At 40.0% G+C, this 27,283-nt stretch overlaps 1 long non-coding RNA gene across 1 annotated transcript in view; it reads left to right on the top strand.

Moving 5' to 3' along the window:
• The window catches only part of LOC146058806 (uncharacterized), a 153,172-nt gene that overhangs the window by 35,439 nt on the left and 90,450 nt on the right, over positions 1 to 27,283 (top strand). Inside the window, exon 2 of the long non-coding RNA XR_014469968.1 lies at positions 10,128 to 10,194. This is a non-coding gene — a long non-coding RNA (uncharacterized LOC146058806). The remainder of the gene's footprint in view (positions 1 to 10,127; positions 10,195 to 27,283) is intronic.

Here is a 27,283-nt window from a genome sequence, read left to right as displayed (position 1 = left end):
AAAGCATTTTGCTTAAGTCAATTGAGCATAACAAATGTGTAAACATCTAAATGGGAATAACCTTGACTGAGGTCTTTATGCTTGTTTGCCCCAACAGAAGCTCAGAAAAAAATAAGGAAAAATTGTCAACGTTTTAGTTATGTTTCCCAATTTGTAGACTTGCGGAGCTCTGGAGTGTTCAAAAACTGTATATTTAATAAGAGGAGTAGATCACGGTGCAGAGATGGGTCTTCCACCTGTCACATGCTGTTTACTGGGCACCCTCTGTCACTTGTTTGTATGCCATCTTTTAGTCCAGCTTCCCTCCCATCTGACTTACAGTATACACTGCTTATTATTGCCAACAGCAGGAATGACAGGAAACAAGCACAGTGCGCGATAACCAGAAATGTGAAAGAGGACTCAGCACTTGGGCCCACAGCTTTAACCCTCAACAATCTATTAATAATTTCATGTTTTTTTTGCTTTTGTCCCTTTACAAAACCTTTAATGAAAATAACAGTACACTGGTAATATAAATTTAAAAGCATAAAAATATTATATGACAGTAGACACATTTTTAAGATATTTTTTTTAAGTTGAAATTGAATATTGTAGTCATAGCCGCCAATAGCAAGCTTATAAATTGCATAATTTACATGCCGTACCTCCAGTCAAAATGTGTGTTTTCACCAAAGATAGGGTTTGCACTATCAAAGGGCCACTGCCCAGTGTTAAGATTCTGGGTGGGCACAAGTGAAAATCTGACTTGAAATAAAGCCATAAAATTTTCTCTCATCTAAGGGTCTATTTATCAATATATGGCAATTGGGCGGGTTTTCCAGTGCCTCCTATCACCAAATTTATTGTTGTTTATTGATAAATAAGCCCAAAAGGTACTTGTGTATTAGCACGGCACCCACTAAGCAATTTGCTTAGTGGGCTATTCTGCGTAAGAAAATCACATCGCATCGCATGGGCCATTTTAGTGCAATGCGATGTGCGATGCGATATTCCTATGTAATTTATTCACCGCTCTCTCATCCCGGGGGTTCGCATCGCATGGCATCGCACCTCCCGCAAAATCGCATTTTATAGGGTGTGCGATGCCATGACATGACCTATACCATAAAATGATTGTATGACATACAATGATGTCCCCCCACTATCAACACCACCCCGAAGCGTGGCGAGCGGCGGCGTAACGCGTCCTACGACTTTTTCATTCCCCCAGTATACACGTCGGCGTGGAGTTCATTTTATAGAGTGTGGTGAGCGCAGCGAGCCACCGAGCCCGAAGCGTGGCGAGCGCAGCGAGCCCCATGAGGGGATGCGGAAAACATGTAAAGTAATCCGCATCCCCTCGCGGGGTTCGCTGCGCTCGCCACGCTTCGGGCTCGGTGGTTTGCTGTGCTCGCCACACTATATAACATCAACTGGTGATGATAGTGGGGGGGGGCTAAAACATTGTTGAATGTCATACAATCATATTTGGTACAGCTAATGTCATGGCATCGCACACCCTATAAAATCGCATGCGATTTTGCAGGTCATGTGATGCGATGCCCCAGGGCTGAGAGAGCAGTGAATAAATGACAGTAAAAAATTGCATCCCATCGCATCGCATGACCCTTAAATGGCCCATGTGATGCGATTTCCCTATGGTGCCGTATGTAGCAAAACTGGGCGCCGTGATAATACACAAGTACCACCCAAAATACACAATTTGTGTATGTATCTTGTTCCTATATGTTACGGGTTAGTTGTAAGTACAATTCTTCAGTCAGATAACATGCAAACAACATACAAACACAGTTCAAGTGAGCAGTATATGTAAATTAAAATGGAATAAATAGATGAAAAGAACATATGACATATTTATTAATTAATTAGCATAAAGCACCATCACTGCAAGTATTTTAATCAGAAGAAGGCTTTCACTTCTCCATGTCAGTAATATTTTTCACTGGGCATTGAAAGCATTGGGAAGTAAATTTGAGGACAGAAGAACCTAATTGAAAAAAGTGGTTATTATTTAAACAAAACAATTAAAATATTATTTTCCTATTATTATTATTTCTGTCATCAGAACTGATATTTCTATAGACTGCAGAAGACTATCTGTGTGCTATTGTTGGTGTTTAGCACAGTTGTGTCCATATACTTTTGAACATATGATGACTAGTTTTTAGTTTACTTTTTGTGGTGCTTTTGTTGTGATGCAGCTTGGCGGAACGTTCAGCAGTTGCAAGAAAAATCTGTTCTGTGTACATCTACCTTATACTTTAAAAGTAGCAGTATCTGTAAAATATATAACTTAAAATGACCTTATTGGCCATACATTTTGTTCCCTAAGATTTTCTGGATTTACAAAATGTAATATACAGCTCCAAGATTGATCCTAATGTAAAGCTCAAAGTAACATAAGCTGCTGCTTTAATTATTAGTCACTGACCATTCATTTTGCCTTTAAGTGTTTTTAAAAGCAATTTAATGATATATTGTGCACCGCTTTTTACACGGAGAAGTGTTGCCATAGCAATGCTTCTTCAGAGCAGAAACAATGAATACTGCCTGACTTTTTTCCCCTACACAACAAGTGCCACTCCATCTACAATCATGTTGTCAGCAATGAAAAGGTAAGTCATTTTGCAGCTACAGTATGGAAGAATTTTTTTATACACAATATAAAATCAGTTTATTTACTTATGTTTGTGCATGTGGTGTAATGTTAAGATAAAATTAATGTCTGCCACTTGAGTTTGCTAGGAAGCATTGTACCACTTAATAGTGCAACACTTTATGATACAATTTTTATTTTGTTTGCTTGATATAACAGAGGATGCGATGTTGGATAGAGGAGGTCATTTAGGTCTACTCAATCAATACCTATGGCATGGTCATTTTAAAAATAAAGTTATCTACAGTATTCTGCAATGTAGATACCAGTGTTTTTGTATTGTTCCTTTCTTATATGTTTGATATTGCCACAGGTGTAAGTTAATCACATATCTTACATTTATTTACTTTTAGTCTTATAATCACTATAATGGTTAGCATATGTTTTATTTGTAATTATTGAAGTGCTGATGTTCTAACATGCCTTTAGTTGTTTGTTTTTTGGGGGGGGGGGGGGTCTCCTTTTTTAGCCAGCAGCGTTTGGTCATTTCATCTCTTGTATTTTCCTAAATATAGAAAATGTTTAAATATTTCAGGTGTAGGAATACAGTACTAAGTCTTGGAGAGAGATAGGGTGGATGCAATCAAGCCAACAGGCAATTAGGGCAATGGTCAAGCCAATTTTCCTTTGCCCCCAGACCATTTCTGATTGCTCAAACACAAAAGCCCAGGTACACTTGCACCAGGTCACATACAGTCAGGTCCATAAATGTTGGGACATTGACACAATTGTCATATTTTGGGCTCTATACACCACCACAATGGATTTGAAATAAACCAAACAAGATGTGCTTTAATTGCGGACTTTCAGCTACAACTTGAGGGTATTTACATCCAAATCAGGTTTCATCCAGAGACAGTGCTAGAGAGGCAAGTGGTCAGGATGGTGCAAAGAAGAAGAGGATGATCCACAGTGTCAGAGGCAGCAGAGAGGTGCAGGGGGATGGGTAGAGAGAAATAACTCCTGGATTTGTCTGAAAGCAGTCATTGGTGACTTTGAACAGGGCAGTTTTATCGGAGTGGAGCTGGCAAAAGCTGGATTGGAGAGTATGGAGCTGTGTGAGAGGTACATGGTGAGATGGCTGTATAGCAGCTGTTTAAGTAGTTTGTAGGCAAACAGGAGAAAATAGATGGGGTGGTTGCTTTTGGGTGAGGAAGGGTCAAGGTTGTTTCTTTAAAAATAGGTGAGAAGAACATGTTTGAATGGAGAGGGAAAGATTGTGGTAGAGAGTGGCAGGTTGAGGAGGTATGCAAGGTGGAAAAAAGGTAGTCTGGAAGAAGGAGCAAATACAGCTGGAGTGCATCCAGGTTCAAGGGAGTGGGAAGAGAATAAGATAAGTAAGTGAACTTCATTATCTGCGGTGGTGCAAAAGGAACACAAGTTGGGATAGCAGCAAGGAGAGGACTGTGGGGGTGACGGGGCTGCTGATGGGAAACAGAAGTAGATATCATGTTGGATTTCCATAATTGGACATTGGTTTACTGATTTCAATAGATATGTTAAAGTCTCTGTGAATGATAGAGGGGAGGTCAGAGGAGAGAAATTGAGGAATACAGGCAGCAAATTTGTCAAGGTATGTAGAGGAGTGGCTGGGTAGATGATTGCCAAATGGAGGCAAATGGGGTAGAAGAGGCAGATAGAGTGGACCTCATAGTTTGAAAAAAGAGGGAGGGTTTAGTTGGGATTACATGAAAGGTGCAATTTGGGGAGCTTGTTGCAGATTGATCTAGTATTTCATTGTGAAAAAGTTAAAGAGAGGGAAGGAACAGTGGTGATTCAAATCCGGTTGGCTGGGTTGTGGATGCAGGGGGGTGTAGTCTGGGATGGGGGGAGGTTGTGAGCAGGCAGAGTGGCTTGATATGGGACAGGGATGAAGAGCTCTAGTACAGCACTAATCTTATCAATACAACACCCCCATTTTTTGTCTCAAATTACAGGATGAGTATGAATCTTTTAGTCATATAATCACTATAATGATTAGCATATGTTTTATTTCTAATTATTGAAGAGCTGATGCTCTAACATGCCATTATTTTTTTTGGGGGGGGGGGGGGGTCTCCTTTTTAGCCAGCAGCGTTTGGTAATTTTATCTCTTGTATTTTCCTAAATATAGAAAATGTTTCAATGTTTCCGGTATAGGAGCACAGTACTAAGTCTTGGAGAGAGATAGGGTGGGTGCAATCAAGCCAACAGGCAATTGGGGCAATGGTCGGGTCAATTTCCCTTTTCCCCCAGACCATTTCTGATTGCCCAAACACTAAAGCTTTATTACAGGATGAGTATCCTTTATCTGAAATGCTCAGGACCACAAACATTTTGGATAAGGGATTATTCCAGATTTTGGAATGTTTTTTTTTTTCACATGTTTACCCAGTCCTCTGAAAGTCTCCCGGCATCGATGGCATCCCCTGGTGTCCATGGCGATTATCGGATATGTCTTCAACAGCATCCCCGGTCCCAAGGATGCATTGCATGAGTGCGCCAGAGCGTCGGTGTCGTCAAGGTGTCTCCGGTGCATCAGCGCAATTCATTCTTGGGACCGGGGATGCCGCTAAAGTTGATTCAGAAGGCCACCATGGACACCGAGGGAAGAAGTGACTATAAAAAAAGGTGGGGGTGAAACAAACAGAAAAGATCCTTAGGTATTTTGGATAAATGGTCTATGGATAAGGGATACTCTACCTGCATTTAATTTACAATCAATCCTTCTTATTGCAGAATATCATCCATATCATTCCATATGTGTCTTCTCATTATGGTATTGGTCCGTGCGGTGGATGGGAGAGGATGGGGGTTCGGAATCAAATCCTTGCATTTTCTTTTCTATTTCCCATAATAAAAATCGGTAATCTGCTATGGACTAACTGTGTAGCAAAAACTTGCATCAGGCTGCAGGGATTAAATAGATTATCATGGTTAATTGGCATGTTCCCAAAGTTGATGGTACTAGCCAGTGAAGCAACATCCAAGCAATGGAGGGGGGGATGCTAGGCACAAGCGTGGCTCTGAGATTGGACATTATTCCTCCCGCTGGCTTCATGATGGATGATCGCTGGGATTATCTGCTTTATCCAGAACTGTGGCTTGATTACACCCTAGATACCCAGGACGATTCCTTCCTGTTGCTGTTTGCCTTTGGGATTTTGATACATGCTGTTTTATCTTTATGTATAAGAAGTGCAACTTAATATTAAATCCTTTTGATTTTAAAGGTTTATTTGCACTATCTTTGTGCTCTCCACGTCTCCCTGCATATTCTACCTTGCGGTCATGTAAGATCGGCGACTCTACTTGCAGATTTGAATAAAAGAGTTGGTTGGATTTCACCTTTTGGATTCACATTGAAGTTTACACCAGCCTTTCGTTAGTGTCTTTTAAGAACTGAAAATGACATGATGATATTTAAGTTATATAAGCTTAACACGTGGTGGTGTTCTTCATATCCTGTAACTTGAGGACCACATGGATTTTGAATCTGTGTGTACTTCTGATTTAGCATTTTCCTAAAAGCTGCACTTGGGGCTAAATGCGCACCTATTTCTGAGTTTTACATCATTATATACAGTAAAGCTGGACATTGCGTGACGTCGGCTGTTACATCACTACAAATTGAAGTATGCCTCTAATACTCTTTATTGACTGGAAACCTATTGAAACCTTTATGTACAGTAGTATATCTGAAAGATTACTTGAAAGTGTTGCTCAGCATCTGTTTTTCATTTTCACATTAATATCACGCTGTCCAATCCCAGCTCTCAGTTCTCATCCAGAATACTCAGTTGAAAAGCATAGTTAATGCAATGTGTTCATGCAAAGCTTGGTTTTAGCTGCACAAGATTCGCAGCCAAATGTTCTTTTCTGTTCAAACTGTGGGATCATTCTTTCATTCAGCAGATGGCATATTTCTGCCCTTTCTTTCTTTATCTTTTATTTAAACAAGAAAATATATGTAGAAAAACTCCACACATAGCATTATATATTTTCCCTTTGTTTCATTAATACTGTATGCTAGAAAAGGTATACAATAATGGATACTCTATTTTTAAATCCATACACAATTGTATGCCATTAATGTTCCTTAAACTGGAATCAGTCTGCAGTCTGATAAGGCAAGTTGGCCATTGTCACGTAAATTTCTAAAAATTCTATTTGCTCAATCAGATTATAATGTATAGTCTTTTGGCCTTTTCCCAGATATACTTTCAAGAAGTTAGAAAAAAAAAAGGAGGATAAGATAGAATAATTGTTCATGTTTGGTCAAGAAATTAGGGCCAGAATGTGGGTATCTATGTTAAACATATGTTTGTCTCTGCAACATATATATAGTAATCAGTGAGGTATATGCAGGGCCGCCATCAGGGGGGTGCTAGGCCCAGCCTCTCTAACAGAGGGGGAAGGATCCAGGCCACTGATTCTGCCCACCTCACCCCTCTGACTGCCTCCGCTGTGGTGCCAGTGCTGAACGAAGCCCTGCTCCTGGACCGCAGGATTCTTCACTTCCGGATGCCAGCAGCCAAGTAAAATGCAGCATCGGCTGATGAGCCAATTAGAGCTCGCATAGTGGCAGCCGCTCTGATTGGCTGCCGGGCCACAAGCCCCGATTAGCTTACAAGTTGGCGCCATATTTTAAATGCCCGCCAGCTTCCTGTGGTGAAGAAGCCTGCGCTCCGGGATCAGTGGGCTTCATTCAGTGCACTGAGTGCAGGCAGCAACACGGAATGGGGGTGGGGGAGTCTGCGCTTTGCTCTGCTCCCCTCCTCCCCAAGAGCCAAGCGGTAAGTGAGAGGGGCGAGCGTTAAATGAAGTGAAGGGGACTAGAAATCAGTCCCAGGCCCCTAGGCAGGTGCCGCCCCTAGGCCAATGCCTCACGTGCCTAGTGGGAAATCCGGCCCTGGGTTTTGTGAAATATGTATATGTGGGAGTGGTGATGTAATCTGCTAGCATTGGAGAATGTAATTTAATATACCTATCTAGTGGACTTAGATGCTGGTACTTATAGTGCTATTAAAATAAATACTAGATATGTTGGACCGTTATTATGGGTCGATCCTATTAGTGCCGAAGGGTGCGAGTTGCCGTTCGGGTGCCGTTTAAATGCTTAAAATGGCAACCAAATTAAGCTGATCTCGCACCCTTCGCAGGGCTGAATTTGCTTAAAAGTGCTCGCACCCCTATGGAGGTGCGAGCACTTTTAAGCGAATTCAGTCCACCGTAAAGTGCGCCTGGTTCCTTTGATGATTTGCAAGTGCGAATCATCCGCACCTAATAGGATCAACCCGAATATAGATCAGACCCCAATATACTGTAGATCAGAGCTCCCCAAGTACTGGCTATGGGCGGGATACTCTAACATCCACCACCTAACATCGCTCCCCTTTGCCGAGCTTCGCATTCTTAATAATCGCATATGCTCTAACATATGTGATTATTAACACAAGGGACAGCTGTGGCGCTGGACTTTGGGGTCTGAGACCTGGGAGTCCCACTGCGCAAGCACAGAGCACCAGGTCCGGACGCGGGGCATGCTGGGAGGGATCTGTGATGGATCCCTCACACAGCGCTGCGGTAAGAAGCCCATAACGTGTTTTTTTTACCACATTTCTAGTTTAGAGCCTCCTGCCCAATGTTTCCCATATCAAAAATTATTGGGAACAGAAGTATTTTGGATATGGAGTGTTTCTGTAATTTGGAATTTTTACATACCATAATAAGGTATTTAGAGATGAAACCCAAGTCTAAACACAGAATGCATTTATGTGTCATGTATACTATTACACACAGCCTGTAGATACAGTGATACAATATTATTCATAATTGTTTGCAATAAAGTCTGTGTGGACTGAACCATCATAAATCAAATGTATCATTATCTCAGGTGTGCTTAAAAAATTCTGTATTTTGGAATTATTAATACGGGAAACTCAACCTGAAGTACAAATATCAAAGTATGCCACCCTAGGGGAGAGATTTAAATTTGTGCCTCCTTAGTATTAGTAATAACTTTCCCTCATTATTATTTATAGTGTTATAGTTCCAATAATTATTTCTGTGGTGCAGTGCCCAAAAGAGCTGGAGTCCTGTGATACAACTGCTCTCAGTCACCAATTAGCTGGCAGCACCCTGCTCAGTGATGATGTCACCATGCCGCACACTCCCAGACTGTCAGTGACTTGAGAGCATCTGCATCATGGTAATATATAATTTCTTCTACTGCCACCTGAGAGGACTGAAAACATAGAAGATAATTGTCATTATTATAATTCTGGGTATTTTTCAGACTCGAAACCATCTAGTATCCCAGGATTGACTGCTGGCGAAATGTGGCATCTTGCAGAGCGCCCAAAAAGCATTGTGTAGTTTCCCAAAGTGTTCATTTCTTTTTCCTAAACTATGTATACCACTACTAATTTATTATGCTTCATTTTTCATTTATGGTTTTGGGTAAAATTGCATCTATAGTAAGTGTGCCTTAGAAGATTTTTGGCACAAACATTGATTTTGGTGTTCCTGGATGTTTTGTATACAGTCAAGGCACACTATGGGGTGTATTCAATGATTTTCGCGAGCTGTGACAGTGATCATTGTTGACTGCTCACTGTCACAGCTTGCAGGGTCAGTATTGAACTGACCCCCTGCACACACCATTTCCCCCTCGCTAGGTTTTTGTAGCGAAGAGGAAACGAAGTGTGTGGGGCTCTCAGCTAAATGCAGCGGACTGCATTTAGCCCCTGCATTAGCCCCGAACCTCTATGTTTTAGGGAATCATTGCTGTCCTCTGACAGCGAGGATTCCCCGGGAACATAGAATAGGGTGAGGGGTGGCGCGGGGGTTAAACGTCGAGGATCGCTTGTTTTTGGTGATCCTTGACGTTTAACCCCCTCCCCGTCCACATTGAATACGGCCCTAAACTGTATGTCACACAATTTTTTTATTGTCTACAAATTTTATGAAACTAAGGAATGCTTGTGATGTACTTTTTTTTTTATTATACATTTTTCTTTTTTATTCAGCATAGAAAACATTCTAACCACAGAAGCCACAGGGGCATTGGATATGAGTCACGAGTATGCATAAATAAAAGTGTCTTTGTGATATCTAGTATCAGACATGTGTATTTCATGCACAGACTTTTCTAAACAGAAATTCCAGCACACATGCAGGTTTTCCCGCTGACATATTAGTTGAGTCTTACTGTCATGGGGACGGTCCCAAATCCCAAGTGGGGAATTCAAAGCTTAATATCAGTGGGGGCAGCGGTTATGTTATGAATATGCAGCAGCATTTGCTTAAGTACTACCTAAAAAGCTGGGTAAAATGTGGCATTTCCTCCCTAAATGGTATGTGCCATATGAACAAAGCATTGAAGCATTAGGTGAAAAAGGAAACATGAACATAGAGCTGTCTGGTAGCTTTAGACGTTGTTGTTTTCAATCTGTAATCAAGTTTTTTCTATTTTGTTTTTATACAGAAGACAAACCGCAGCTAGACAACACTGTGCGGCTCTAGTAGAAGACTTCAAACGCATGGCACACAAGGTATGAAAATGTGTGACCTTCTGTTTATGTGGAGATTTGCAGTTTGTAACAATGCCTGTGTCCGCTAAATTTAGGATATAGATGATAGTGCCTATAACGTGTTTTCATATCACAAACGTATTGTGATCTGTCAGTTAGTGTTTGGGAATAGTTGTAATTTAATAACAACTTGTGACTTATGGTGTGTACACACGTTAGATGTGCCTTAAGATCCTATCCACGATCTGATCAGATAGGATCGTGGATAGGATCTTAAGGCACATCCGATTTGCATCCTATCTTGACTATATAGTGCAGATCTGCACTATATAGACAAGGCAGCCAAGACTTTCTGGCTTCCGATACGTGAACGCGCATCGGGATCGGATCGGGATCGCAAGGGTTAAAACCCTTGCGATCTGCATCCGATGTTGATCCGATGCCGATCCGATGTTGACTATATCGTCAACATCGGAAAGGAAATCGGACTGTGTGTACACAGCATAACATCTTGTATTTAGATATTCTGTAATCAAGGAATAAGCATCAACATTCCCTGTATGCAGTTACTTAAAATGTTTATATAAATATATATATATATATATATATATATATAAACACATGTCAAAAGGTGTTGAAAGTTCTACAGCATCAATAAAGGTGATTTAAAAAAACTAGGTATAAAAGGGACAGCAAATATATCCCATTTACAAGCTCTAGAGGATGTAGTATAAAGGTCAACAATAATAATGTCGACACCACAATGTCAAACGTTATGGTGTCATCATTGATAGAACAAGAGTTGAAGGTCTGGTATTTTGTTTTGCATTCCAGGAGAAACAATGTTAGCCTCACTGAGTTCTGGTTAAATTACAAGCAGACATTAATAGCAGGCTTTGGGTAGCCAGTGATTCTGCAACACTGAAAGGGTGTTCGTGTAGACAAAGCTACCTGCGGCTCTATATCCACTGACATACAAATAGTGTTTGGGCTCTGATTTGTGAGGTTTTTCTTGAACTGAGACTTTTTTTTACCCCATGGAAGCTGTAGCGTTCTATAAAAATGTGCCTAGAATTTAACCTGTTATTGCACCTATTAATCTGTAAATCAAAGAATTTGATAATTTGGAGTTAGTTAGTATCGTCTCAGTTCTCAGTTTCTAGTATACCAGAACTCTATACAATGGTGGTACAGTCACAGGTTATTCACCTATGCTCACTTACACTTTACTACCTGGAGAAACAACCTATTTAATAGCCTATTAATAATAGGGACAGTTTATTCAACCCAGCAAGTATACAGTACATGGCTTTGTAGTATTTTATTTTTAACCCATGAATTGCAGCAGTAGCAAATTGCAGTTACTTAAGGTTTCAGCAGGACAGCTGTAGTATAAATGATAAATGTTCACAGTCTTCCAAGGTCAGGGTTTGCATTTATGTCAGAAAATCAATGCAAATCTTTAAGGGTTACGCCTGCAAATGTTATATGGCCCTTGTGATCCTTATCGTTTAATTGTCACATTTTGTTTTACACTGAAAGATCAGACTCACACTTCTTTGCAAATAACCAAAATGTTTTATTGAAATATTCAATTGTTGTATAGGTGGGGGAGGGGTTTCTCGACTTTTCATTGCTTACATTGGGTTGTTCAGTGCGAGCTTGGTAGTGGTACAAAGTGTGTGGTCTCTGGGTCTGACTAATGCATTTATGTACTGTGACTGAAAATACCTTCTAGCTTGCCAGGGCTGACTGGGGCTTGAGGAATGCAGTTCACATTCTACTCCTAGAACCCCCTCCCTCTCCTCTTTTTACCCATCCAAAGTTTGTGTTACAGAGATCCCTGCACCAAACTTGGAGACTGCATCCCTGGGTATAACTGATCCAGATTGTATAGTTTATCATCTTAGCTCATTTTTAAAGACTACTCTCCTCTCCCCACTTTCCCCCTCCCCATCATACTGACAGTTGAATGAGCCACAGAGAGAATGAAAGGGAGGGGGAGTGAGAAAAATGAGAGGAAGAAGGAAGGGGTGGGAACAGAGGGGCCCGTTTCCCCTTTTTTTATTTATTTTTTTTAAAAGCATTGACAGCTGGTTGTGTCGTAGTTCACATGACAAAGTGCTATGGAGACTGAGAGCAGTTAAACTAAGGCTAACTAGGAAGGATGGTCAGCTGATTTCCAGCAATAACTTAGGTTGTCAGCTGATGTTGAGTAATCCTTCAATCCATTATGAAGACACATACAAGATCGCAGGTAGGAGGAAAACCTTCTTCTCCGATGGAATTTCATTGTAATCATTTATATTTTAACAATTTTTCACATTTTATATTTCATTATAGTTGTCATATATATATATATATATATATATATATATATATAGATAGATAGATAGATAGATAGATAGATAAAATGTAATATTTTTTTTGCATTTCCTTACATTCTTTCACTTCTTAGGATGACGCTAAATACTTTGCCTTTTTCATGCAGTGATTATGACATCGTTTCCAGGCATACAGTAACACACATGATTTGTACGCATCTTTCAGAACAAAAAAAAAAGACATAAAAAAAAAAAAAATGTGCACATTGTTGGAAATCCCCTGAGCAGAACATAACAGGAATAATTTGGATTGACTTAAAAAAAAAAAAATTCCAAATTCCTCAGCATTGAGTTGCATTCATTAACAGCTTGCTGGAATGGGGAAGTTTAGACATGTTATAGAGGAGATCGCCATTTATCTTTAGCAATTTTGCATCTACATACTTGTTAAAGAAATAAACTAAACTGCACTATGGTAACCAACTTGCGTGCAACCATTACGAGTGTGTTGGCTTTTAACAATGTTTAGAAGCTGCAGAATTTAGTAGTGAAGTGGTTACAGAATTCTTCTGGTGTCTGCTCTGAATAACTTCCCTCTACTGGATTAGTGTGTTATTACATGCTGCAGTTTGACACCCACTGTATGTATGTCACCTGGCTGCTATCTGCTTATCATAAGGAAATGTGTAGGCTTCTTTTGAAATGTTGACTAGACTATTGTAATACAGGTTGAGTATCCCGTATCCAAAATGCTCGGGACCAGGAGAATTTTGGATAACGGATTATTCCGTATTTCGGAATATTTTAATATTTCAATGATGTATTTTGAAGTATCTTGCATTTATGCTGTATAAACACATAATATACACACAAATATATTTTATTACCACATAAAATACAGACAAATATATTTTATTTGTTCAAAAAACAAGGTTTCAAAACGTGAAACAAAATGTGTGTACTATCTCAGCACTGAATTTGAATGCCAAGCAATCATTGTCTTGTACATATATAGTGCCAGTTACATATCATGTCCCCAGTGATGCTGTTACAAATGTCCCCAGTGAGTTTTTAGCACAAAAAAATTTTTTTTTTCACTTTCTGGAATGTCTGGTTTTCAGAATAATTCGGATAACGGATACTCGGATACGGGATACTCGACCTGTATAACATATTCCGCAGCGCTTTACAGAGAGTATTTGAACATTCACATCAGTCCCTATATTACCTACAACATGAACATGCACACACATTTACTCTAGGGTTAATTTTGTTGGGCGCCAATTAACCTACAAGTATGTTTTTGGATTGTGGGAAAAAACCAGAGTACCCAGAGGAAACCCACGCAAGCACAGGGAGAATATACGAACCGCACAGTTAAGGCCATGGTGGGAATCGAACCTGTGACCTCAGTGCTCTGAGGCAGTAATGCTAGGGCAGCACGGATGGTGTAATGGTTATTACACCATCCGTGCTGCCCTAGTTATATATCTAAATTTGTTTTGAATACAATATAACCAGGTTGCCTACAATATATTATATACTCTGCAACAGAAAACTACTGTCATTTAATTATATGAATTTTATAATAGGGACCAGTATGAATCCAGGTAACCATGACATGATCCTTTACCAAATTATGATTTCGCTACTTAACTGGTTCATTTTATTTATTTTTTTAAACGCTAAAATTATTATTTTATTTAAATCTTGGATTAGGTCAAGAACCTCTCATTATCCAACATGATTTTAGAAAAAAAAAAAAAAAAAACAATATGACATAAAAAATAGCAATTTTTATGGTATTCTGTAGCATTGGCCATCAACAGCTGTACAATCGATGATTGATGGTTTTAAACCGTTTTCAGAAAACTATCAGTGGTTTATCCATTGATTGACGAGTGCTGCAGATAAACCAGACAGCCATAAGGTCAGTGCCACAGATGATTATTTAACACAACTGCTGCTGTCAGTGGTGTGCTGTCAGTACTCTCTTCAATGGAACATTTTACTTGTCATAGATCATTGATTGACTTGCAAAATCATCACTGTTCGTTGGTCTGCCCTAGTATACTATGCAGGAAAGTGAACTTAAGACACATTTAAACTATTTTGTAAAATGTACATCGCTAAACAGAGTCCCCATAATAAGCTTTCATAGTAATACCTGTAAAAGAAAAAAAAAAAACATATTAATAATCATCTCAAAGCACTGGATTCCATAGCTCTGCTATTTCATATGTCTTCGGAAGCTATGCCTCTCTTTAACCAGTGGGGTCACACACTGACAGAGGGTAGAGCTGGACTGTAAGGCAGCTGCTCCTCTCTGCAGCCGGCCAGTGAAGGTTGGTGGGTGGAGCTAGGCTGTACACACCTCAAAAGGATCCGTAGATACAGAAGGGCTAGGGAGGTCCTCCTGAGATTGGTGGCTTCTGGAAGATTATCTTTCCAGTGGGTGATTCTGATGTGACCACTCCAGGGACGTGGTTAGAGAACATTATTTCCTTACCTGCCTTTATACCACTTTAATTCATAAGTGCTTCAAATATATTTTTGAGAGTGCTCATGCCACTTGGACTGCATGGTGAAGGTCATCAGTGTGTTCCTTGTGCATGTATATCTCTTGGCCATCCATGACTACATTATAATTTGCAAAGGACATTGGGTCAATTTACCCCGAGTTGTCACTTTACAGTTTTGTCCTTATATATCTAGCCTCAATACACATCGTGAGATGCTTAACACGAGTGGTACCAAGGTCCCATGCAAATCTGCTAGCGTTGCTACATTGTATATGCATTCAAAGACTCACACAAGTGTTGCATATCAAATTAATCACAGTCTCCTGGTGCCTCTTAACCACATTGCGATGCAACTAAAAAGATGCCCGATGCATATTGCCCAGTGCAGGGTTAGACCATTGGTAACTATTGGAAGAGAAATATACCATTATGCTTATGTGCTGTCTGTTGTTAGGGATGCTAGATCTCTCAGAACGCTCGGCAAGACCGCTCAGCACATAGCGATGTGTCTGCTCTTTGTGCTGAGCAATCTGCCAGGACCAGCAATTAGCACTCCACAGGTCATCTAAGCATGTTGTACAAAAGGGATAATACATATACTCTATGGCATTTTCACAAGTTGTCTCAAATTTAAGGGAAAATGTATTCCCTCTAAAAGAGCAGTCCATGAATAAAGCCAAGCATACTGCAAAATATAGCAATTGTCACCTTTCACAATAGACAGCTCGGTAGCTTTTTTTGAAGTGAGAGACACACAAGAAAAGTATTTAGCTTCAAAAAGCATCTCATGAAATGAAATACAGAATTGAAATAGAAACATATTTTGTATTATGTTAGGAATGTTAAGGTTTAGCTGGGGGTAAGGGTAGAATGGCTGTGAGTACAATTACTGTAAAAACTGGAAACTCCCGACTGTTTAACCGCCCCCACTTCTGTGTCGTGGTATATGTTACCCAGATCCTCTGATTGCCCTGCCATGGGAAATCCCACAGAAAATGCAATTGGAGAGATCTGAGGTTATAATCAGAAGGGCTGGGACTAAATACCAGACATCTAAATGAACAATGAAAAATTAAGACTGACAGACATATTAAATACGTGTTATTTCAGTCTGAATACCTGTACCTGATTAATACAATGTTTTACAAAGAAAGCTTTTTGTCACATTCAGAAAACTTTTATAAGGGGAGATTTAATTGTTCTGGGCATCCATCAGAGTTATTACATTTTTCCCCATCATTGGGCACTCATGCCCCGTGTGCGCACACGCCACATGTGCACACCCATATATATTATACGCGCAAAGCTGCTAAACCTGTTTGAGTCCAGGTTAGGGAGTTTGAGTGCCCAAACAACAATTTTTCCATACACTTCAGCTTGCACTTCAGCTGAGAGCTAAAATGTGTCACCCCAGCTGTCCGCATACCTGAATTATTATTATTTATTTATATGGGGCCACAAGGGTTCCATAGCATCTAACATTACATAAAGTGTATAAGCAAAAACAAGAAATTTAGCACTTACAGTAGAAGGCAATTTATAACAAGTACATAAAGAGTTGCATTAGGGGACAGGACACTGAAGTATTTATTATGGTGGCAGATACCTAGGGTTAGGTGCCGTTAAATGGAGTAAAGAGTAAAAAATAAATTATATATTCTAAGAAAAGCACATGAGGAGAGAGGGCCCTGCTTGTGAGAGCTTACATTCTAAAGGGCAGGGCCAGACAGACAAGAGTGACACAAAATGGGTAGAAGTGAGCATAAACAGAAGGTTAGGATGAGATTGGCTGGGCTTAATGAAGAAGTTGGTCTTGAGAGCCAAAACCCTGGAGGCAGGAATGGGAGGAATAACTAGTTGGGCAGGAGAGGTGGCGTGCATTTGTGCAATGCAGAGGGTAGGTGGGAGTGTAAAAAGAGATAAGGGGAGATATGTAGGTGGGAAAGAAATGGATGAGGGCAGTGTAAGTGAGTGTGAGGTACTTGAATTGGATACTGAAGGGAAATAGGTGCCTGTGTAGGGCTTGTAAGAGAGGGTAAGTGGACATCGTCAGTTTGGCAGCAGCATTGAGGATAGGTTGGAGCGGAGAAAGGTATTTGTCAGGGAGGCCGGAAAGAAAAAGATTATAGTAGTCCAATCTGGAGATGACCAGTGCGTGTGTGAGGGTCTCCGTAGCATCCTTGGTGAGAATGTGTCTGATCCTGAAAATATTTTTGAGATGAAAATCATGTAAGAGGTGCTGAATGTGTAGTTTAAAGGAGATAAGGATTAAGAATAACTCCAAGAGTACTTGTGGCTAGAGGAGATAGTTGTTCCATCAACAGATATTGAAATTGTTAAGGTGAGATTATGCGGGAGGTTAGGAAGATGTGATCACCGCAATCTTAGACATGTTAAGTTTAAAAAAGCGCTGGGACATCCAAAAGAGATCGCAGAGTTGTAAATACAAGTAAGGAAAGAGATCAGGAGAGAAGATTTAAGTTTTATCAGCATAGAGGTGAGATTAGAAGACGAATGAGCGAATGAGCTCACCTAGGGGGTTATTCTAGTCCATTCTTTCTGACAAAATCCTTCTTAGATGGACAAAACCATGTGCACTGCGGGTGGGGCAGATGTAACTTGTGCAGAGATAATTAGATTTGGGTGGGGTTTTTCTTCAAAGTGAGATCTATATTGAAGTGTAAAATCATGCAGTCAGTATTTTCCCTGCACAGAAACAAAATAACTCACCCAAATCTAATTCTCTCTGCACATGTTACATCTGCCCCCCTGCAGTGCACATGGTTTTGTCCATCTAAGAAGGATTTTGTCAGAAAGAATGAACTAGAATAAACCCCCTAGAGAGGACGTATAGAGAGATAAAAGAAGGGGGAACAAGAACAGAGCGAAAGTGCATGGGAGGTGGAACGACAATTGAATTGCTCCATCACAGGAAGATTAAAATGGTATTTATAACATTAGTAGGCAATAGAAAAACAGATTAGGATTAAAATATCTGAAATGGGCTAAACCTCTGGAAGAATCCTATTTGAGCCCATACTGTGCATAGATTCTACAATAAAACACATGTATTAATAAATATTTTCTTTGATGATGATGATTATCCGTTTAGTCTAGATCGACCTTCGGATACTCAATGGATCAATGTTCTCCATGTCACTCTGTCTCTTGTTGTTTCTTTCAGTCCTTCATTTTCATGTTAGTGTTCGCTTTGACAATGTCCAACCATCATGTATGTTGACGTCCCCTTTTTCTTCACCCCCTTAGGAGAACAATCATTATTGTTGTTCGGTTCGCATGACATGCCCGAAGTATGAAAGCCGTTGCTTGATGATCTTCCCTTCCAGTGAGGAGTTTGGTTTAACATGTTCCAGGATGTCCTTGTTCATGGTCCTTGCTGTCCACGGTTCAAGTAACATCCTCCTCCAACACCATAATTCAAAGGCGTCTATTTTCCTGCAATCTGCTTTTTTAAGTGTCCAGGTTTCACATGTGTATGTGGCAATAGGAAATATGGTTGCATTGACCAGTTTTTGTTGTAATGCTGTAGTCGCTCTTCCATATCTTTGTCATTCCTTGCATAGCAGCGTGGCCAAGTGCAATTTGCCGTTTGATTTCAGGACCCGATTTACCCGTACGGTTGATCTTGGAACCAAGGAAGATAAAATCTTGCACTGATTTGATTTCTTCATTATCGACTGTTATGCTTGCAGTGCTCATTACTGTTATGACTGTTATGTCTGCAGTGCTCATTACTTTTGTCTTCTTGATGTTGAGGTGCAGTCCCATTCTTGCACTTTCCTCCTTGACCAGATAATCCAGATCTATTTCACTCTCAGCGAGCAGAGTTGTGTCGTCAGCATATCGCAGGTTATTGAGCTTCCTGCCTCCGATTTTCAGTCCAATTGTAGACCCGTCCACTGTTGCATTATCTCATGATCATTTCGGCGTTCCTGGTGACAGGATGCATCCCTGCCGAACACCTTTCCTAGTCTCTAACCAATCGATATTTGCATATGCTGTGCTAACAGTGGCTTCTTGATGCATGTAGAGGCAACGAATCAGAGACACCAGATGTTCTGGGAAGCCCATTTGCTGTAAACCATTCCACAACTTGTCATGATCCACACAATTGAATGCTTTGCTGTAGTCTTTGAAACAGAGATAGACAACCTTTTGGTACTACTGTAACTTGTCTTCTCCATGTTCCACCTCAAGTTTGCAATTAGATCTCTTGTTCCTTGGCCCTTGCGAAAACCTGCTTGCATGCCTGGGAGCTCCTTTTCCACAAAGCAGCCCATGCGATTTTGGATGATCTTCAGCAGGATTTTGCTTCCATATGATATTAGTGCAATGGCCCGGTAATTGCTTTACTTTAATGATGTGCTTTACAATTGGAAAGACATTAGTAATAAAACAATAACAGACAGACAAAGCAGTAAGAGATAACTAAAATATATAGATAGTATAATTAAATGGCAAATGGATTCCATTGATAAATAATATTTGCATAAGTATTACAAGTGCTGTTAATTAAATGGTTTTGTCAGTGATTAAAAGTGTTTTGTTGGCAACATAATAAGGTAAGGACTATCGTAAATGGGTGAATTTAGAGTAAGGGCAGCCGTAGGTACAACAGTAAAGGCTGCATTGCTGCCCCCCCCCCCCCCCCCCCCAACTTTATTTTCATTGATTTGTCATAAGTTTTTATTTGAATTTTCCAATTTAATTGAATAATGAAGAAGCCACTATGTATGACCTTTTTTTAAAAAAAAAAAAACTATGTGCACATATTTACTATGTAGGAGAACTTACAGGGGCAGTTTGTGCATGTCCTACCTGTTTACATTCTATGCAAGACGGCATATAGCACAGTGGAAATATTTTGCAGTCACTGGTGCATTTTGTGCTGATAGTATAAAAAAAAGCATCCAAGTGCTGCCCCCCCTCCCCAAACAAGTGCCTCAAGTGCCTAATGGGAAATTCACCACTGATCAGAAATACCTTGTAATACCCCTTTCACACAGAAAAACTAATTATCGGGTTAAACATTTGTACCCGGAAATTTGCAGTTCAAACAAGTCCTTTTACTGTGTCAAAGGGTTAACTCGGGTCATAAACCATGGTCGATGACCCGTGTAGAAATGTTTAACATGGTAATTTCCTTTTCTGTGAGAGGGGGGGGGGGGGGGGTCAGACTAGGACTGGTAAAATGACCCAGCATTTTAATGCCTGGTAAAAGGATTTTAAGACATTTCTGTCTAAAAGTGGTAAAAATCACAGGATGACTGATTTCAAATGCTTTCACAACAATGTAGTGATATTCATCTTATGCATGTAAAAATATTGTATTTTTTGCAAAACTAAATCTGCAAAACAATCCCTGTAATCAGCTGTTTCTAGAGGCGGACAAGCCTCGTGAGGCACCGCATCTGCTACCACAGGACTGCACCGCTTGTCCGCCGCTGTTATAGCTGCCGGGGCTCCAACTCCCCGATGATCTGCCGTAGAAACCGGAGTGTCAGCACAGGGAGGGAGGTGCTAACCTCCGCTGGCTATTTTCGGCTGCCAGGTGCTCCCCTTGGCCAACTCCAGGCAGCCACTGCTAGTTTATTTTTTATTATTTGAGCGGCATGCGCGCAGTGTGCCAGTAACCCCCTGAAATCCCCCCCAAGGTAACGGGCATGTAATCACCCCATGGCAACAAGCAGGAAATCCCCCATAGCAAGGAGCATGTAATCAACCCATTGCAACAAGCAGGAAATCCCCCATGGCAACAAGCATGTAACTCATGACAACTACCATGTAGGTAAGTGGCACTTATGTGACATAATGTATAATGGCCATTATGTTGTGGGGCATATTTAATGGGCATTACTCTATGGGGCATAATGTGTAATGGGTATCAGGGTGTGGGGCATAATGTGTAATGGGCATTACAGTGGGGCATAATGTGTAATGGGCATCACGGTGTCGGGCGCAATGTGTAATAGGCAACATGGTGTAGGGCGTATTGTATAATTGGCATCATGGTGCCAGGTGTAATGTGTAATTGACATTACGGTGTGGGGCGTATTGCGTATTGGCATTACGGTGTGGGGCGTAACCAATGTCTGGTCATGCAGGTTGCAAAAGTGAGGTGTAAGGTAATTGTTTTCCTGCTAGACCACACCCCCTTATAACTAGGCCATGCCCCTTATATTAAACCACACACCCTTTTGCGGCATGCACAATTTCTTCACTAACTAATTATGTCTGGGGGGCACGCATATTTTATTATCTTCGCACTGGGAGACGAATTGTCTAGAAATAGCCCTGCCCGTGATAATTAAGTCAAATGGGAATCACTTTAGTATGGAAGTACTTCAGTACAGTGAGACCAATATCTTTTAAAATAAGTAAGTGCGACAACATTTTTTTAAAGGTCCTAGTTGTATAGGTTTTCAAAAATAATTAAATTGGTCTTCTAGATACCCAATAAAATTGAAGTCTGCAAGAGCATCATTTGTTTCAAGAAGCTGTAGTAAATCATAGTGTTGTGAAATGGTCCTTGCTTTTAACTGCTATTGCTATTATTGTTTAGCGTCCTTAATTTTTTGCCTTTTTGGTGTATAGGACTTTGTAAACAGAGTGCTGCACTTTATATCTAATATTTAAGAAGGCATTTTCATTTGTTTTAAAATCTGTTTATTTGGCTACTATAAACATTCCTTTTTTGTGGCGCTATCATTAGCGTGTGTATCCCGTCTTAGTCATGTGAATGAGTCATGTAGTGTGTAGTTACTACAGCTACTACAATGTTCCGTTGACTTTACACTTCCTTTTCCTGAATCTACTGTCGAAAGGGATGCAGTCTTAAGGGAGCTTTTCTGAACAGATTTGGCAGTGACAATGCAGTCTCACTGCTGCCTAAACATAATCAATTAAAATATTTTGTTTATAATCTTTCACATGCAAGGGTGTATCTGTGGGAGGATGCTTTGGGTGGAATTTTGAAACACTGTATGTAAATGATAAGTAGAAAGTAAAAGCGAGCATGATGTCAGTCATCGGCATCATCAAAGAGGAAACATGCTGTAATAAGGATGGGTATATCTGAAAGGTGACGTGTTAGTGGAACAATGTTATTATTAAGCACATGGTAGTGAAGTTTTCTTTGGCCACAGAAGGGCATTGGGAGATGGGAGTATTTGAAGCCATAAATCAGACTTTACATCAGATTACAGAGAGAGTGTATTTTAGTTGTAAAAAGGACTTGCCTTAATTGTTGAGTGGTTCAATCTATTTATAGTACAGGTTGAGTATCCCTTATCTGAAATGCTCGGGACCACAAGTATTTTGGATAAGAGATTATTCCTTATTTTGGAATATTTTTCTTTGTACATACTCACCTGGTCCGCTGGCTATGGTGTCCCTCTACTTTTTTCCTTTTGCTATTATGAGAGCCTATGCAAAATATGGAGTTAATCGGACAAATCTAACCAGTGCCCCAAAATGATTAAAAACCTAGAAAATTGCATACATTTTCAAGAATGTATTACTTTTGAAAAATACAAATCATCTGACGTTTCATGCATTTGGGGTATTAGCCATCCCAAAATGTATCTTATAACATAAAGGACAAGGGTTGAAATATATAGTCGGACTAGACTATATACATTACAATTGAAAGCTAATGTGTTTGAGCCACAATATGATGAAAAATTGTTAAAACATCTGCGCTTCTTTGGTATTGGTTTTTGTTTTCACTCGTTGAGTGTATTGGGCAACCAAAAGAAGGTCTTGGAAGTCTATTGCCTTGTTTACCTGACCAAGGTACTCCTGAGTCAGGGCAACACCTCGCTCTGCTGCTTTGTTCACAACCAAGAAGTCTTGGAATAAACTCAAGCTTTTTTGAGGTAACACACATGGAAAGAACGTACAAACCCCACACCACAAACATCTGAATTTGTCCTATGTGAGACAGCAATGCAAACAGTGCACTGAGCCAGTTGCCGTCCACATAATTGTGAATGGGTACTACATCTGAACCTTATGTACCAAGCTCCAAATTTGGAGCTTGGTGCCAAAGGTTACCGACCTTTGGCACCAAGGTGTTAGTCAGAGATGAAGGCTATTAAGACATGACATACTCCACCAATGTGTCATGAAGTATTTCACCGGGACAGTGCTTTATAGAAAGCATTGTCCCTGTAGAAATTGTTAGTAAATAATATGTGTGATCAATAAAATAAAAGAATTATTCTCATTGCGATATTTACCTCAGCAGAAAAATGATGTGATGACCATTATACCATAATTTCCTTTATTTGTGTGTTTGTAGATACACTTCCCTTAATCTTATTGCCTGAAATAAATGTGAATTTACATGGTTTAGGTTTCTATATGAAAAAATGATGAAACCTAAAGCGAGTAAATTTACAATTATTTCATATTATTTATTTTTGATTAATTGCTGTTTAAAAAATGTATATATTACTTCATCATTGGGCATTGTGTATGTATATTATATATGTATATTATACACACAATGTCCAGTGATAAAGTAATATGGTGCTCAGAGGCCCTACCACCGATCCCAGTTCCCACCTTTGCAACAAAAATATGTGCACTTACTGTAAAAGCATTTGAAGTCATTTTAACAGAAGTCACCTGTAATGCAAAACTTTATGCCGCTTGGGGCAAGGGTTAGCATTGTCCAATTAGCTTCATATTTTGCATGGGCTCTCAGAATAGCAAATGGAAAAAAAAATAGAGGGTGTCCCATTGATTTTTCGTGCTTTCGATTTTAAGGGACACTCTACCCCTAGTGGTCCCCCAAAGTCTTTGGTGTCCCCTGGCCACCATCGGATTCGTCTCCAGCAGCATCCCCGGTCCCAAGGAAGCATTGCACGGATGTGCTGGTGACGTCACCGGCGCTCCTGCGGAATGCATCCTTGGGACCGGGGATGCCACTGAAGACGAATCCGATGACCACCATGGACAGCGGGGGACGAGGTGAGTATGAAAAAGGTGTTTGTGTGGGGGAACGACAAAAGAAATTCCCCAAAATATTATGAAATCCTACGGTTTTCGGAATATTTCGGATTTTGAGATATCCTGATAATAGATAATCAACTGTATTAAAGTGTAATATGTCCTACATATCAATGGTTCACTGATTTTGTTAAAATATAGCTTCCCCTCAAAAGAGCCTATTTGTCAAGGAGATAATAATGTATAATGTATTAACCAAAATTCTTATTGTTTGTATAAATGATTTTTTTATTAGAGAATAATTAATTTTGTTTTGTACTTTCTGCATTTTTATAAAATGGGACTGAAAGAACAAGTATAGGCCATACGTTCCACTGTGATCATTTCTCCAGCTTGCACAATCAGATACCATACGCCTTGCCAAGTGAAATGGTAAATTACCGTAATCATAAACCAGAGGCAACAAAGTTTCGCAGAGCTTACCCAGCCATAGTGTATTGATAAACCATCTGTTTTCACTACAATATATCACTGCCATTTCTGAGACAGTTACCTGCGCTCCCTGGAGTCTGGGGGGTCTCCATGGATTTGTGTGTCAGACATTCCAGGAGACTAGGCATCCAACAGCTTTGATAAAACGTTAGAGATAAAAATCACTTCATTCAAGCAATTTGCTTCTGACATATATAATAGCAGTAAGCCTGAGAAGTTGTACATTTTGTTTTATTCAAGAAGAGGATTTTATTAGTTTACTTAAGTATCTGGTACACAAATAACAGAACTGTCCCACCCAAAAGGTGTTTTTAACAAAGTGACGATAGACTATAGTACCATATATGTCTAGTGTCTGGTTGTGAGGTCTCCGAAACACTGCCATCTGTTGGCATTGAGTGAAACTACATCTCTTTCTCTCTGGCATATGCACAAACACATAGACAATCACAAGGTAGCAGACTAGCTTTCGAAGTATTTGCTTTGAGCGGGTTTACAAGTGTGTGTATGTGTGTGTGTGTGTGTGTGTGTATATAATATATATATATATATATATATATATATATATATATATACCTGAACGTTTACAGTTTACACACATTATGCTTATGCTTTTTGCTTTATTTTATCTACTGTACATGCCTTTCCTCCAAAGCTAAATGAAAAGATCCCACCTAGAAGAAGCTTCTTGCATGGTAAATTAGAACTATTTCAGAAAGAGAAGAGGCATTGTGCTGCTTCTCTTACATGACCCATATCATGAAAGTACGCCTGGAATGCGTTCAACCGGAATTCCAGTCGTGTTTCTGCCGCAAGTAATGCAGGCTTCATCTGTATAGTTACTTCATTGTTGCATCTAGAAAGCACAGAACAGTTCATTATGACTGCATGGCAGTACTGTTCAGTGATAGTTCCCATCCCATATTCCCAACAGCTGCAATTAGGATGTTTTACTGAATTGTTCTGGCGTGGGGCTCCAGCCATGCAAAATGTATCACAAATATAATCCAAATGTCCAGAGAGCTTGCAATACTTTGTATTAATCTGCTTCAGTATGCTATAAGAAACTGTTAATAAAGAAAGTATAGTCAAATATTCATAAAGGGCTAAGGGCCTTATTCTAGTTCACTCTTAGAGGCAAATTCCTTCTCAGATGGACAAAACCATGTGCACTGCAGGGGGGCAGATGTGACATGTGCAGAGAGAATTAGATTTGGGTGAGTTATTTTGTTTCTGTGCAGGGAAAATACTGACTGCTTTATTTTTACACTGCAATATAGATCTCACTTTGAAGTAATACCCCTTCCTTGTTAACAGTGCAGGTGTATAATGGATCTGTAATAGATCCAGTTCTGTGTTTTATGCTAAACCTGGAGCATCTCAAAGTACTGTACCTACAGCCGTCTGACTGTAACAATTGCTGAAGTCACATTATCCCATTTATACTTCATATGAAACTGTGATGAAATGTTTTTGACAATGTTAAGAATAAATGCAAAAGTTGTATATAGATACAGACTAATACAGACACATATTAAAAATAAAAAATAAAATTCAATTAAATGCGACCATTTGTTTTCTTACCCTTTAATAATCAAATGGGAATATTAATAATAATGGCTGATGATCATTATTATTAGTATATATTCCTATTCTTCCAGACGCTATGCAATTCCACAATGAGCAGTGAATTTCCCATTAGACATGTGTGGCACTTGTTTGGGAGTGGCACACGATGCTTGTGCACTCACACCCAGTAACTCTCTCCTATGTTATTTGTATACATTCTTAAAAAATAAAACAAGCATGGTTACTGTCTTTATTATTATTGTAGTAATTTGGCTATCATCAGTTGAGGGACTATAACCAATCAATGCAAATAATACAATTAGACCCAGGAGAGGAGAAGTTGTCATCAACGTTGTGCATGGGGTGTCCTTGCCCCTAAATGCACCCGTGCCCATGGTTTAACTGTGTGAGATGTGACAATATGAGCATACGGATGGAGGCTGAAGTCTTTATCTTGCCCATATGCAGTGCAAAAATGCAAGTATCATGCAAAAAAAAAGTTTTTTGTTAATCTCTACATCAAGTCAGAGGAAAACGCAGGATTTGTAAAGGGAGGTTTCCAGGTATTGCATATGACGTCATTTCCGGTGACCGGGCACCCGGCACCAGACTTGTACCTCCCTGATCTCCGTAACAGTGATCACTGGCGATACGCTATGCGCATCACAGGCGCATGCGCATCACAGGTGCTAGCTCATCCCCATCATACACGTGGAACGCACACATCGCGGTGCGTTCCAAGTAGCGTAGACGTCACTTCCGGTGACCGGATATCCGGTACCGTCGTGCGCCCCATAGTGCGGTCCACCCCAGATGCCTACTTCCTGGTCACGTCACACAGGATGTGACGTCACCAACGAAAATGGCGGGACCCGGCGCTGACTTACTTCCTGTTGGGGGCTATTTAAACCAGGCTAGCATCACTCACTCAGTGTGCTACCACCACTGCTCCATGCTGGTTTGCATGCAGCACACTTATGGCTTTGTTGTTTCCCATGAGACTCACCTGAAACGTAAGTTTACCCTTATATAATGTCTACATCACTTTGAAGTACTTGAACATGTATAGGCTCTGTTTTGCTGTTTACATTGTTTTCTGTACTTAACTAGGCTCCTTGATAAAGGTCCATTGTTCACGGACCGAAACAACGGAGTTTGGTGATGTTATCTTTTTGACCTGCTGGCTTATTTGAAAAATAAACTTTATTTATTTTTTACCAAAAACCT

This window comes from Crinia signifera, chromosome 2, assembly GCF_055691185.1.
Source record: "Crinia signifera chromosome 2, ASM5569118v1, whole genome shotgun sequence".
Taxonomy (NCBI): Eukaryota; Metazoa; Chordata; class Amphibia; order Anura; family Myobatrachidae; genus Crinia; species Crinia signifera.
Note: the sequence above shows the minus strand (reverse complement) of the source record. Positions and strands in the feature narration are given on the sequence as shown.